The sequence below is a fragment of the Sapajus apella genome, unplaced genomic scaffold (genome assembly GCF_009761245.1).
Source record: "Sapajus apella isolate SASKATOON/1434 unplaced genomic scaffold, GSC_monkey_1.0 scaffold27, whole genome shotgun sequence".
Classification (NCBI taxonomy): Eukaryota; Metazoa; Chordata; class Mammalia; order Primates; family Cebidae; genus Sapajus; species Sapajus apella.
In genome coordinates, this window is record NW_022436967.1 from 5,403,762 (window position 1) to 5,417,338 (window position 13,577).

The 13,577-nt window shown below is 36.3% G+C and overlaps 1 long non-coding RNA gene across 1 annotated transcript; it reads right to left on the reverse strand.

The window, feature by feature from the left end:
• Positions 1-3,239: 3,239 nt before the first annotated feature.
• LOC116560768 lies at positions 3,240-13,120 on the reverse strand. Its single transcript, XR_004273127.1, has 3 exons — positions 13,053-13,120; positions 5,481-5,485; positions 3,240-3,252 (listed from the first exon to the last, which is right to left on the reverse strand). It is a non-coding gene; the product is annotated as an uncharacterized LOC116560768 (long non-coding RNA).
• Positions 13,121-13,577: the final 457 nt, after the last annotated feature.

Here is a 13,577-nt window from a genome sequence, read left to right on the forward strand (position 1 = left end):
ACAATACATTGGTACCAGGAGTGGGTGCTGCTGAAAAGATACCTGAAAATGTGAATGCGACTTTAGAACCAGGTAAACAGGCAGAGGTTGGGACAGTTTAGAGAGCTCAGAAGAAGAAAGGAAAATGTAGGAAAATTTGGAACTTCATAGAAACTTGTTAAATGGCTTTGCCTATAATGTTGATAGCCATATGGACAATAAAGTCTAGGCTAAGATGGTCTCAGGTGGAAATGAGAGACTTGCTGGAAACTGGAGCAAAAGTGACTCTTGTTATATTTTAGCAAAGAGACTAGAAGTGTTTACCCCTGCCTTAGAAATTGGTGGAACTTTGAACTTGAGAGAGATGATTTAAGGTATCTGGCAGAAGAAATTTCTAAGTAGCAAAGCATTCAAGAGATGATGTGTGTGCTGTTAAAGGCATTCAGTTTTAAAAGGGAAACAGAGCCTAAAATTACAAAAAATTCTCTGCCTGATAGTGCGATAGATAATAAAAGCCCATTTCCTGAGGAGAAATTCAAACCAGCTGCAGAAATTTACGTAAGTTACAAAGAACCAAAATAATCACTAAGGCAATGGGGAAAATGTCTCCATGGAATGTAAGAAACCTTTGCAGCAGCCTTTCCCATCACAGACCCAGGGTCCTAGGAGGAAAAAAATGCTTTCATGGGATGGGACCAGGATCCCCATACTGTGTGCAGCCTAGGAACTTGGTGCCCTGAATTCCAGCCACTCTAGCCACGGCTGAAAGCGCCCAACACAGAGCTCAGGCAGTTACTTCAGAGGGTTGAAGCCCCAAGCCTTCACAGCTTCTATGTGGTGTTGAGTTTGTGAGTGAACAGAAGTTAAGAATTGGGGTCTGGGAACTTCCACCTAGATTAAAGAGGATATATGAAAAAAACACCTGAATGCCCAGGCAGAAGTTTGCTGCAGGGTGGGGCCCTCATGAAGAACTTCTGCTAGCATGATGAGGAGGGAAAATATGGGGTTGTGCCTCCAGAGTCCCTACTGGGGCGTCATGGAGTGAAGCTATGAGAAGAGGGCTTGTATCCTCCAGACCCCAAAATTATAGATCCACCAAGATTTTGAACCATTCACCTGGAAAAACTGCAGACACTCAATCCCAGCCTGTGAAAGCAGTCAGGAGAGAAACTGTACCCTTCAAAGCCATAGGGGTGGAGCTGCCCAAGACCATGGGGGCTCACCTCTTGCAACAGGGTGACCTGAATGTGAGACCTGGGATCAAAAAGATCATTTTGGAGCTTTAAGATTTCAATTCTCTGCTGGATTTTGGACTTGCATGGGGCCTGTAGCCCCTTTATTTTGGCCAAATTATCTTACCTGGAATGGCAGTATTTTCCCAATGCTGGTACTTTCATTGTACATAGGAAGTAACTACCTTGCTTTTGATTTTCCAGGCTCATAGGCAGAAAGGACTTGCCTTGTCTCAGGTGAGACTTTAGACTGTAGACTTGTGAGTTGGTGCTGAAATGAGTTAAGACTTGGGAGACTGTTAAGAAAGCATGATTGGTTTTGAAATGTGAAGACATGAGATTTAGGAGGGGTCAGAAGTAGAATTATACAATTTGGCTCTGTGTCCTGCCCAAATCTCATCTTGTACTGTAGCTCCCTTAATTCCCACATGTTGTATGAGAGACCTGGTAATTGAATCGTGGGGGCAGAATTTTCCTGTGCTGTTCTTGTAATGGTGAATATGTCTCAAGATCTGCTGGTTTTAAAAATGAGAGTTTCCCTGCATAAGCTCTCACTCTTTGCCTGCTGCCATTGTAACTTGCTCCTCTTTGTCTTCCACCATGACTGTGACTGTGAGGCTTCCCCAGTCTTGTGCAACTGTAGGTCCATTAAACCTCTTTTCCTTCCCAGTCTTGTGTATGCCTTTATCAGCAGCATGAAAAATGAACAAATACACGTAGTTATTTCAGTTTCAACATCTCATTTGAGTGAGTATAAGACCTCGGCTTCTTAACTGTATATAACAATTAAAATTAGGTGTACTTTTCACCCATTCTGATAAAGAAGTACATCACCTTGCAAATCACATTCTATTAGTTCCCCTTGAGCATAATAACAAAAATATTGGAATCCAACCTTGTCAATATATTTCATGCAGTCCCAGAATTATTTTTCCTCTGGATGTCCTCTTTTTCCTGTGTCTATCAATCTAAAACCTTAACATCAAATTTAGCTAAATTATTTCATATCCTCAGTTTACACTTAATCTCATAATTCATGTATCCGCAGTGTGGAAGCAGAGCACAGTATTTTTATTGCCCCTTTCTTAACCTTTCTCACTCATTCTTTTCTTTCTGCATCTGTTTTCCTTTTCTGATGTAAGCCTAGGAGGAGGGATTAGGGTAAAGCTAGTATGCTGCTTTTGCAATGTACAGGAAATATATTCAACAAATTTATTTAATTTTGCTGTCTAGTATAAAGAATTGGGAAAATATATTAATCAAGCTTTAATAAAATCCATGTGTCAGGGTTATAACATACATTATGGTACTAAAAGAAAAGATGATATGCAAATAACACCTGCATAATACCATACATAAAATCAATTTATTGGCTGCAGCAACTTAAAAAATACCAAAATGAAAATGCAATTTTGAATTTTTGAATGTGTCTAGGTGGTTAAAAACCTTGGACAAGTAAATAAACTTTATTTCTAATTTCCTTTCCTATTATAAAGAAAATACAGATTGGTTGATCTCTAATACTCTATAAAGATATAATCAAAATTTTATTGTCATAAATTACATTTATTCTTACAGTGAAAATAAATCAATTATAATCTATAATAGTATAAAAATGAGATCTACACCTCTTAATAACCAACCAGTTATGTGAATATCTGGCAGACAAACCATATAAGTATGCACTGGATAATGATTTGAGGTTATTTTTTTATCCTTTCCTCTCTAGCTTAGGTAATTGAAACTGCTACAGATGGCCTCAGACTTATAATGATTCAACTCATAATTTTTGACTTTACAATAGTGCAAAAGTGATATTCATTTAGCAGAAACCATACAACCATTCTGTTTTTCACTTTCAGTGAAAGATTCAATAAATTACATGTGATATCCAAGACTTTCTTATAAAATAGGCTATATGTTAGATGATTTTGCCCAACTGTAGGCTTATGTAAGTGTTCTGAGCATGTTTAAGGTAGGACAGGCTAAGCTATGATGTTTGGTAGATTAGATACATTAAATGCATTTTTGAATTATAATACTTTCAATTTACAATGAGTTTATCAGGATGTAATATTATTGTAAATTGAAGCACATCTGTATCAGCCAGTCCATCAAGAGAAAAGCAATTCCATCTTCCTTTCCAAAGAAAATAATCTGAGGGTCTTGTTATTCTTTTAAAATTAGCAGGATTTCTTCTTCTTTCAATATTAAAATACTTATTAAATGGTCAATCAATTTAAGCACTTATTAAAATTAAATGAAAGACTAAGGTTAAAATTATGCAACTAAGAAATTATTTCAAATGTTTTAACTGTGTGAATCCAGGTGAAAATCTTAAGTTCATATAAAATATTCTTAATGGTTCTAATATAATTGTCAATTTTAAGGTAACGCAAATTGAATGCCCATGACCTTGTTCTATCTTTTGCTAAAAAAACAAACAAACAAACAAACAAACAAAACAAATAAAAAAAAAACTTCAGAGCCCAAAGTTGAAAATAATTAACAGAAAAATGAATTCAAGTAGACATATATATAGGTGCATATATATTCCTTCCTTCCTTCCTTCCTTCCTTCCTTCCTTCCTTCCTTCCTTCCTTTCTCTCTTCCTCCCTCCCTCCCTTCCTCTCTTCCTCCCTCTCTTTCTCTCTCCTTCTGTCTTTCTTGCTTGCTTTTTCTTATAAATAGCCCCAAGAAATTTAGGATATGGGATAACCTTAATTTTATAAATTTATAAGAAATACCTCCAAGAAATGTAGGATATGAGAAGTAAATACAAAGACTCATAAGCTACATGTGATTTTGTTCTACCTCATATTTTCGTTTCATATGCAAATGAGCAACAAAAGAAAAACCAGTGAAAATAACAGAGAAAAAATATAGATTGATACTCAAAATATCATAGAGACACATAGGTTAATATTCAAAAAGATAGGAATAATTGCTATAAGAAATTAAAATTATGTAACACTGAAACATTTAAAAAAATAGAATCTATAACACAGATAATTGTAACATCTTAATTATGATAAAATGATGTTTTCATTAGTTAAAGCAGAATTGAAAGTCGAGCATTTCACACCATGCAGATAATGATTAGAGGTAATCAAATCCCTTAAATAAATTTACCTTATTACACAAATTATTCACCTTAATTATCAGTTTGGCCTGCTCTCTTTAGATGGTCATTCATTTCTCATGTGTGCAATTTTCCTCAGTTAGAACATGTAACTAATGTGATAGAGATGGAATTTTCTAAATGTTGGTGTATTGGAATTTGTGCCAAGTGCTAATTCTTTTTGGCACATCATGATGTTTCATGACTTTTTTTAAAGGGTAACTTGTTTCCTCTGCCTGAAATCATCTATTGTTGTTGTGGGAACTTATTCCCAGAACCTAGCCTAGTGCTAGTACAAACTAAATCTCCAAAGTTATTGAACTAAATAATTTGAAGAAGAAACCCAATAAATAATGTATATGGATGGTCAAAACTATGAAATGACTATACAATTATATTAGTATAACTAACACTTTAAGAGTCAACCAAGTACTCTTTCTTCATTTTATTCAAAACAGTGAAATATTTTGCATTTAGCTTTAGGGTCATATCACTCAAGAAATGCTATGGGAGAATTCAAATTTCTGTGAACCAAATTTACTGCTTTGCAGATAATCTAGACTATCTCCCTCAAAATACATCTCTTTCTTGTAGAAATGCATTGTTCACAAGAAGCCACCAAAAAGTCAATTCATCCCCGTTGGAGAATGCAGGGCAATTGAAAGATTTGCTGAATCTGTATAACAGAAGATGTGAGAATGCTCTATTTGTTAATAAATAGATTTTGTATGTCTACAGAGCATTCTTAGTAAAAACAAAGTCTTTAAATCACTTCAAAATATCTCTACAATATTTTGTCAAATGCATATTAAAATATATGTTTATGTACTACACTAGACAATGAAGAACAGTAATAAAAATGTAAACCCAGGAACAATCCATACTAAAATGCTATTTTGTCACTTAAATTCATTTTTATCCTAGACTACTCATGTAAGATATTTGAAACAGGGCTACAGCTATGAAAAGAGTTGTTGAAGGAAAGACTAATGAAGTGTTTTGCTTTTTGAGGCCATTTTCCAATATTTTTATATGTACCCTTATATAATATGAAGATTCTTTTCTCACTTCAGGCCATTTGCCTCTTTGTCAAACAAACATGAAATTGTTAAGAGAATTTAAGTTATTAGATTTATAATCCCTCTGACATGAACTTCAAATACTAGTTTCACAGAAAAATGATATTTAATATATAATATAAATTTTTATATGGTCATTTAATGTGAAATCTAAGTTGGAAAAATGTAACAGATATTTATTTTATCTATCACCCTACCTGTGACTTTTTTTTAACTTATAGATAGTGGTAGGCTGGAGTGGTGTCCTCTGAAGAGCAATTTTGCCTCTCTCTGTTCAACTCTGTGTTTTATAAAATCACATAAATAGGCCAGGCATGAAGGCTCATGCCTAAATCCCAGCACTTTGGGAGGCCAAGGCAGGTGGATCACTTGAGGTCAGGAGTTTGAGACCAATCTGGCCAACATGGTGAAACCCCGTGGCTACTAAAAATGCAAAAATTAGCTGAGTGTGTTTGTGCCTACCTGTCATCCCAGCTACTTGGGAGGATGAGGCAGGAGAATTGCTTGAACCTGGGAGAGAGAGGTTGCAGTGAGCTGAGATCGTGCCACTGCACTCCTGCCTGGGTGACAGAGCAAGACTCTGTCTTAAAAAATAAACAAACAAAAAATCATATGAATAGCTTTATAATAAGTAACTTTGGGGGTAGTTTATAAATCAGTAGATGCTACGAATCTCCTAATGAATAATTGACTGTTAACCATTTATCACTATACCACTGAACTACACTAGTGACCTTTGTGTTGCCTTAGTCCCTAAACTATATGCTAAGATGAAATGTTTCGAATGGACAGAGAAGCCTCTTGTATTTTTTGAATTAATATAATTTAATGAGTGTGAGCAGTTAACTTATTTTGTGTCAAAAGATGACCGAGTTAGTGGAAAGTTGCTGATTACACACTTTTTATATTTCATTATTGCGCTTGTCAATTTGAACACATTTTCCTAAAAGGGTCTAATTAATGGAACAAAGGAGAGAACCTTTAAACTTAAATTTCTTATTAGTAAAACTGAATAGTGAGAGAATCAGCAAGACTGGGTGAAAATGAAGTCAAATGAAATATTTTTTATAGGATGTTTAACAAATTTTTATTGAATACAAATGAAAAATATACACTATGCCATCGATGGTGGTTAATTAAATAAGTTATTAAACTGAAGAGACCTACCCCTAAACCAATATTTATAGAACCTTGTACTAACTACTTTTATAAATGCCTAAAATGTTCTGGTAAATCTAAGAAAGAGGCTGATAGGTTTTAGCAGGTTTTAGGAGTATTTGAAAAGGGGAACAATGTGGCTTTTAAAATATAATTTCCCAAATAACTTTAATTTTCCCATTTGACTTTGTGTTTGTGAAAGTATCCAAGACAAAATCATAAACTAATGCATCATCTTGAACTATCATGATAAGTAATTTTTTTCTTTCCTTATTTATTTATTTATTTTTTTGAGACAGACTCTCAAATGGCTGGTGTGCAGTGGCACCATCTTGGCTCACTACAACCCCTGCCTCCTAGGTTCCAGTGATTCTCCTACCTCTGCCTCTCAAGGAGTTGTGACTACAGGCACATGCCACCATACTCAACTAATTTTTATAGTTTGGGTAGAGACAGGATTTCACCATGTTGGCCAGGCTGTTCTTGAACTCTTGACCTCAAGTGATATGCCCGCCTTGGTCTTCCAAATTGTGAGCCACTATGCTCAGCTGATAAATAAATTCTTAAATTAAGTAGTTTGTCACTTGCATTCTGTTTATGAAGCAAGTTACTTAAATGTTCATTGAAGTTCATTGCAAAACAAGCAGACAAAAATTCAATCTCTCCTTATAATGAGTTGACGACTATATTTATCTTATATATAAAACCTGAATTTCTCTAAAAATTACCAATGTGGGGGTACATAGAGAGTCAAATCCTTTATGCTAAATTGTATTCCACTGTCTCTGTGATTTTTGCCCCGTATGCATTTAAAAGTTCTTTGTCCAATAATTTCCCCTCAGCTATATGTGGGGTCTCCATAGTGTAGCTTATAGACCCATAAATCACTGGACTTATGAAAAGGATTAAAATGCACTGTGATCTGCTATGAAATTTTTCCTTTTGCCTTTTTAAAAGTGATTCTTAAATAGGTGTCTCACCTTATGGTTCGAAGGTTAAAACATATAAGAGAAGCACACAATACCGAAATAGACAGTTTTATGTATTGTCAGAAAATAGACACACAGTGTATCTACCAGTTAGATCAAGGAATACAAACCTGACAGGATCTCAGCAGACACCCTATGCCTGCTGTCTATCAATGTGGCCTTTCTTGTTCCCTACCTTAACTAACATTTTCATTTCTATCTTTCAGGGTTTTTTCATATTTTTAAAAAACTTTACATACATGGAATATTATATAATGTATTATTTCATGACTGGTTTACTTTGTTAAATATTACATTTGTAAGATTCGCCTGTATCCATAGTTTTATTTCATTTTCATTATTATATACCATTACATTCTATAGTTGTTTCAGGGTTTATTTATTAATTTTACTGTCGATAGGCCTTTAGGTTCCTTTTAAGTTCTAGATATTAGAAGCTGTGCTTTTCTGAACTTTCTTTGACGTCTTCTGATGTACATGTACACTAATTTTTATTGTACAGGAATAGATTTTTCATATAATTTATTAATACTATATAGATATGTATTGTGATAGATGACAAATTGACCAAATAAGTTTATGGATTTAAATTTTCATCAACAATTTTTTCAAAATTTCAATTTTTATCATTGTCAATGATTGGTACCATCAGTTTTATAAATTATAAATTTACTAGTAAATATATATTTTATTTCAGTGATATTAAGCCTTTTATTAAAATAATATATACTCAAAAGCTCCCAACTACTAAATATACAGCTCATTTTTAGTAGAGATCACCACATTTATGGATTTTACTTCCAGGACTTGACCAGGTTGTTAGGGTGAAGACCTGAAGAAAATGCTCCATGTTTCTGGCACAGGAACAGAGAAGTAACTACTTTGAAATACATTCAGAGAACTGTCCACAAAAACAGTCTGCTCTGCATAAGAGAAGACATTAGCATTATCTGGCCTGAGGAAAAGAAGGGTGCCCTCTAGTCTTCCTGATTCACTGAGCGAATTTGGAGGAACTAAAAAAGGCTTGTCAAAGCCACAGTCCAGGGATACAGGCCCACGAAAAGACTAAAATTTAATATGAGATTACAGAATGCTTCCCCTTTTCCATAACTTGAGGCTTAAGCAAGAGGACTCTAATGAAATAAACATGGATTGCAACTGAGAGAGCTGCACCACATAAACACGGTTTAAAATGTAATTCTTAGGGAAACCCAAAGGCAACAGAGGAAACAAAATCAAGAACCCTAGAGGAATTTGAAGCCTCTGATACATACAACTACAGAAAATATTAAATAAAAGTTAAATTAAAGCTAGAAACACATGAAACCTCTCACTAAAGCCTGACTTACCTATGTTCCTATTACTAAATACATCATGTCTAGCTTTCTACAAAAAAAAATCAAAAGGTATGATAAAAGACAGGATAAAAGTATGATGAAACAAAGTAATTACAAGTATCTGATTCAGGCATGACACAGATTCTGAAATTAGCAGCCATTAAATTTAAAATAATAGTGGTTAATATATTAAGGACTCTAATGAAAAAAAATAGACATGTAAAATCATACAGGCAATGTAAGCGCAGCAATTAAAACTCCAAAAATAATCAATGAAAAATACTAAAAATAAAAATATAAAATAAGTAAATAATAACTTAATGGGCTCTTCGGTAGACTGGGTGCTATGGTTTGAATGTCCATATCAAGACTCATGTTCAAATTATTGTAATTGTAACAGTATTAAGAGGTGGGGGTGGGGGCAAGATAGCCAATTAGAAACAGCTGTGGTCGAAACTCCCAGCTAGAAGAATAAAAATGGCAAGTGAGTGCTGCATCAGCAACTGAGGTATCCAGGTTCTCTCACTGGGGCTGACAAGGCAGTTGGCGTGACTCATGAAGAGCAAGAAAAAGCAAGGTGGTACCAAGGTCCACCTGGGAGCCACTTAGGGCAAGGGGAGCTCCCACCTGCAGCAGAGAGATGGTTTGTGATAATGCTACCCTGCCCAGGAAACCACATTTTTCCCCCCACAAATCTGTGCAACCCATGGATCAGGAGATCTTCCTTATGAGCTCATGCCACCAGGGCATTGGGTCCTAAGCATGGAGCTGAGCAGATTCTCAGTGACCATTCATCTGGAGATTGCCTAAGACTACCAAGTTCCTGGGAGGAGGGGTGGCAGCTGTCACTGCAGCTCCAGTCTGCTATCTTCCCCCTTCTCATGCTAGGGAGACAAAATGGTTTGTACACAGAGGAATTCCCCACAGTGCAGCACAGTGGTTGTGGCAGATCATGGCCAGACTGACTCTTTAGATTGGACTCTGACCCATTCCTCCTCACTGGGTGAGGGCTCCCTGCAGGAATTTCAGTCACTCTAGCCATGGGTTTAGGGAGGAACTCTGATCTCCCTGGGATTGAGCCCTTGCAGGGAGGGGCAACTGTGTTCTCTGAGAATAAGCAAACTTAGTCTTTTTTTTCTTGCTGACTCTGAGGAATCTGGGCAGCCCAGATGAGTGGGAATTCCACCAGTGGAGCACACTCCCTGCACCAAGGAGCAGCCAGAGTGCTTTATTAAGCAAGTCCCAGATCCCATGCCTCCTGACTGGGTGAGACACCTCAACAGGGGTCACCAGACACCTTGTATGGAAGTATTCCCACTGGCATCATGTTGGAGCCTCTCTGGGACAGAGATCACAGAAGAAGAAGAGGCAGCCATCTTTCCTCTTCTGCATCCTTCACTGGTGACATCTCCAGGTGTGTGAGAGACCCAGGAAAGCAAACCAGGAAAGAGACCCAGCAAACTGCACCAGCTCTATGAAAAAGGGGCCTGACTGTTAGAAGAAAAACAAACAGAAAGCAACAACAACATAGCATCAACAAAAATGTTCCCACAAAAACCTCATCCAAAAGTCAGCAGCCTCAAAGATTGAAGCTAGATAAACTCACAAAGATAATAAAGAATCAATGAAAAAATGCTGAAAATTCAAAAAGCCAGAGTGCCCTTTCTCCTCCAAAGGGTCAAACATCTTTCCATCAAGGACACAGAACTGGGAGGAGGCTGAGATAGATAGAGACAGAAGTAGGCTTCAGAAGATAAGTAATAACAAACTTTGCTGAACTAAAGGAGCATGTTCTAACCTAATGCAAAGAAGCTAAGAACCATGATGAAACATTACAGGAGTTATTAATCATAATAACCAGTTTAGAGTAGAACATAAATGACCATATGGGGCTGAAAAACACAACACGAGAGCTTCACAATGCAACTGCAGGTATCAATAACCAAATAGACCAAGCAGAGGAAAGAAATTCTGAGCTTGAACACTATCTTGCTAAAATAAGACAAGCAGACAAGATTTAAAAAAAAAGAATGAAAAGCAATGAACAAAACCTCTGAGAACTATGGGATTATGCAAAAAAGACTAAACCTGTGACTGATTGGGCTACCTGAAAGAGACAGAGAGAACAGAACCAAATTAAAAAATGTATTTCAGGATATTATCCAGGAGAAACTTCTCCAACGTAACAAGACAGGCCAAATTCAGAAAATTCAGAGAACCCCAGCAAGATACTCCATGAGAATATTAACCCCAAGACATATAATCATCAGATTCTCCAAAGTTGAAAAGAAGAAAAAAAATTAAGGGGAGCCAGAGAGAAAGATAGGGTCACCTACAAAAAGAAGCCCTCATCAGACTAACAGCAGACCTCTCAGAGGAAACCACTATAAGTCAGAAGAGATTGGGAGTTAATATCAACATTATTAAAAAAAAAAAATTCCAACCCAGAATTTCACATTCAGCCAAACTAAACTTTATAAGAAAAGGAGAAATAAAATCCTTTTCAGACAAGCAAATGCTGAGGGAATCTGTGACCACTAGGTTTGCCTTGTAAGAGCTTCTGAAGAAAACACTAAATGTGGACAAGAAAAGCCATTATTAGCCACTGAAAAAACACACTGAAGTACACAGAACAAGAACACTATGAAGCAGCTACATGAACAAGTCTGCAAAATAATCAGCTAACATCATGGTGACAGAATCAAATTCACACATGGCTATATTAATTTTAAATGTAAATGGAATAAATGTCGCAATTAAAAGAGACAGAATGGCAAGCTGGATAAACAGTCAAGGCCCATGTGTGTGCTGTATTGAAGAGACCCATCTGTCATGCAAAGACATACAGAGGCTCAAAATAAAAGGATGGAGAAAAATGTACTAAGCAAATGGAAAGCAGAAATTAACAGGGGCTGCAATCCAAGTTTCTGACAAAACAGACTTTAAACAAACAAAGATCAAAAAAGACAAAGAAGGATATTACATAACAGTAAAGAGATCAATAAGAAGAGCTAACTATCCTAAATAGATATGCATCCAATACAGGAGCACCCTGATTCTTAGAAACCTACAAAGAGACCAAAACAGCATGGTCCTGGTACAAAAACAGAAACATAGACCAATGGAACAGAATAGAGATATCAGAAATAAGACTGCACATCTATAATCATCTAATCCTTGACAAACCTGACAAAAACAAGCAATGGAGAAAGGATTCCCTATTTAATAAATGGTGGTGAGAAAACTGGCTAATCATAAGTGAAAAATTGAAACTGCACCCCTTTCTTATACCTTGTACAAAAAGGTATAAGTTGAATTAAAGCTTTCAATGTAAAACCAAAAACTATAAAAACCCTAGAAGAAAATCTAGGCAATAACATTCAGGACATAGGCATGGGCAAAAATTTCATGATGAAAACACCAAAAACAATAAAACAAAAGCAAAAAATAACAAATGGAATCTAATTAAACTAAAGTGCTTCTGCACAGCAAAATAAACTATTATTAGAATGAATAGACAACCTACAGAATGGAAGAAAATTCTTGCCATCTATCCATCTATCAATGATCTAATAGCTAGAATCTACAAAAAACTTAAACAAATTTACAAGAAAAAACCAACCCCATTAAAAAGTGGGCAAAGTCGGGCATGGTGGCTCACGCCTATAATCCTAGCACTTTGGGAGGCCAAAGCAGGCATTTCATGAGGTCAGGAGTTCAAGACCAGCCTGATCAATATGGTGAAACCCCATCTCTAATAAAAGTACAAAAATTATCCAGGCATGGTGGTGTGCACCTATAGTCCCAGCTACCTGGGAGGCTGAGGCAGGAGAATCACTTTAAACCTCATGGTGGTATGTGCCTGTGGTCCCAGCTACTTGGGAGACTGAGGCAGGAGAATTGCTTGAACCCGAGTGGTGAATGTTGCAGTGAGCTGAGATTGTGCCACTGCACTCCAGCCTGGGTGAGAGTAGCAAGAATCCATCTCAAAAATTTTAAAAAGTGAGCAAAGTACATGAACAGACACTTCTCAAAGAAGGCATTTATGCAGCCAAGAAATACATGAAAAAAAGCTCAACATCGCTTATAAAGAGTGAAATGCAAATCAAAACCACAATAAGGTATCATCTCACGCCACTCAGAATGGCAATTATTACAAAGTCAAGAAACAACAGAGGCTGGTAAGGCTTTAGAGAAATAGGGACAATTTTACACTGTTGATTGGAGAGCAAATTAGTTCAACAATCTTGGTAAACAATGTGGTGATTCCTCAAAGACCTTGAGGCAGAAATACCACTTGACCCAGCAATCCCGTTACTGGGTATTATGTTACAAAGAAACATAAATCATTGTATTATAAAAACATATGCATATGTATGTACATTGCAGGACTATTCACAATAGTGAAGACATTGAATCAACCCAAACGCCCGTCAATGATAGACTAGATGGAGAAAATGTGGTTCATATACAACATGGAATACTATGCAGCCATTAAAAGAAATGGGATAATGTCCTTTGCTGGGATATGAATAGAGCTGGAAGTCATTATCCTCAGCAAATTAACACAGAAACAAGAAACCTAACACTACATATTCTCACTTATAAGTAGGGGCTAACCAATGAGAACACAGGGACACAAGGAAAGGAATAATGCATCCTGGAAGCTGCGAGGGGTTGGG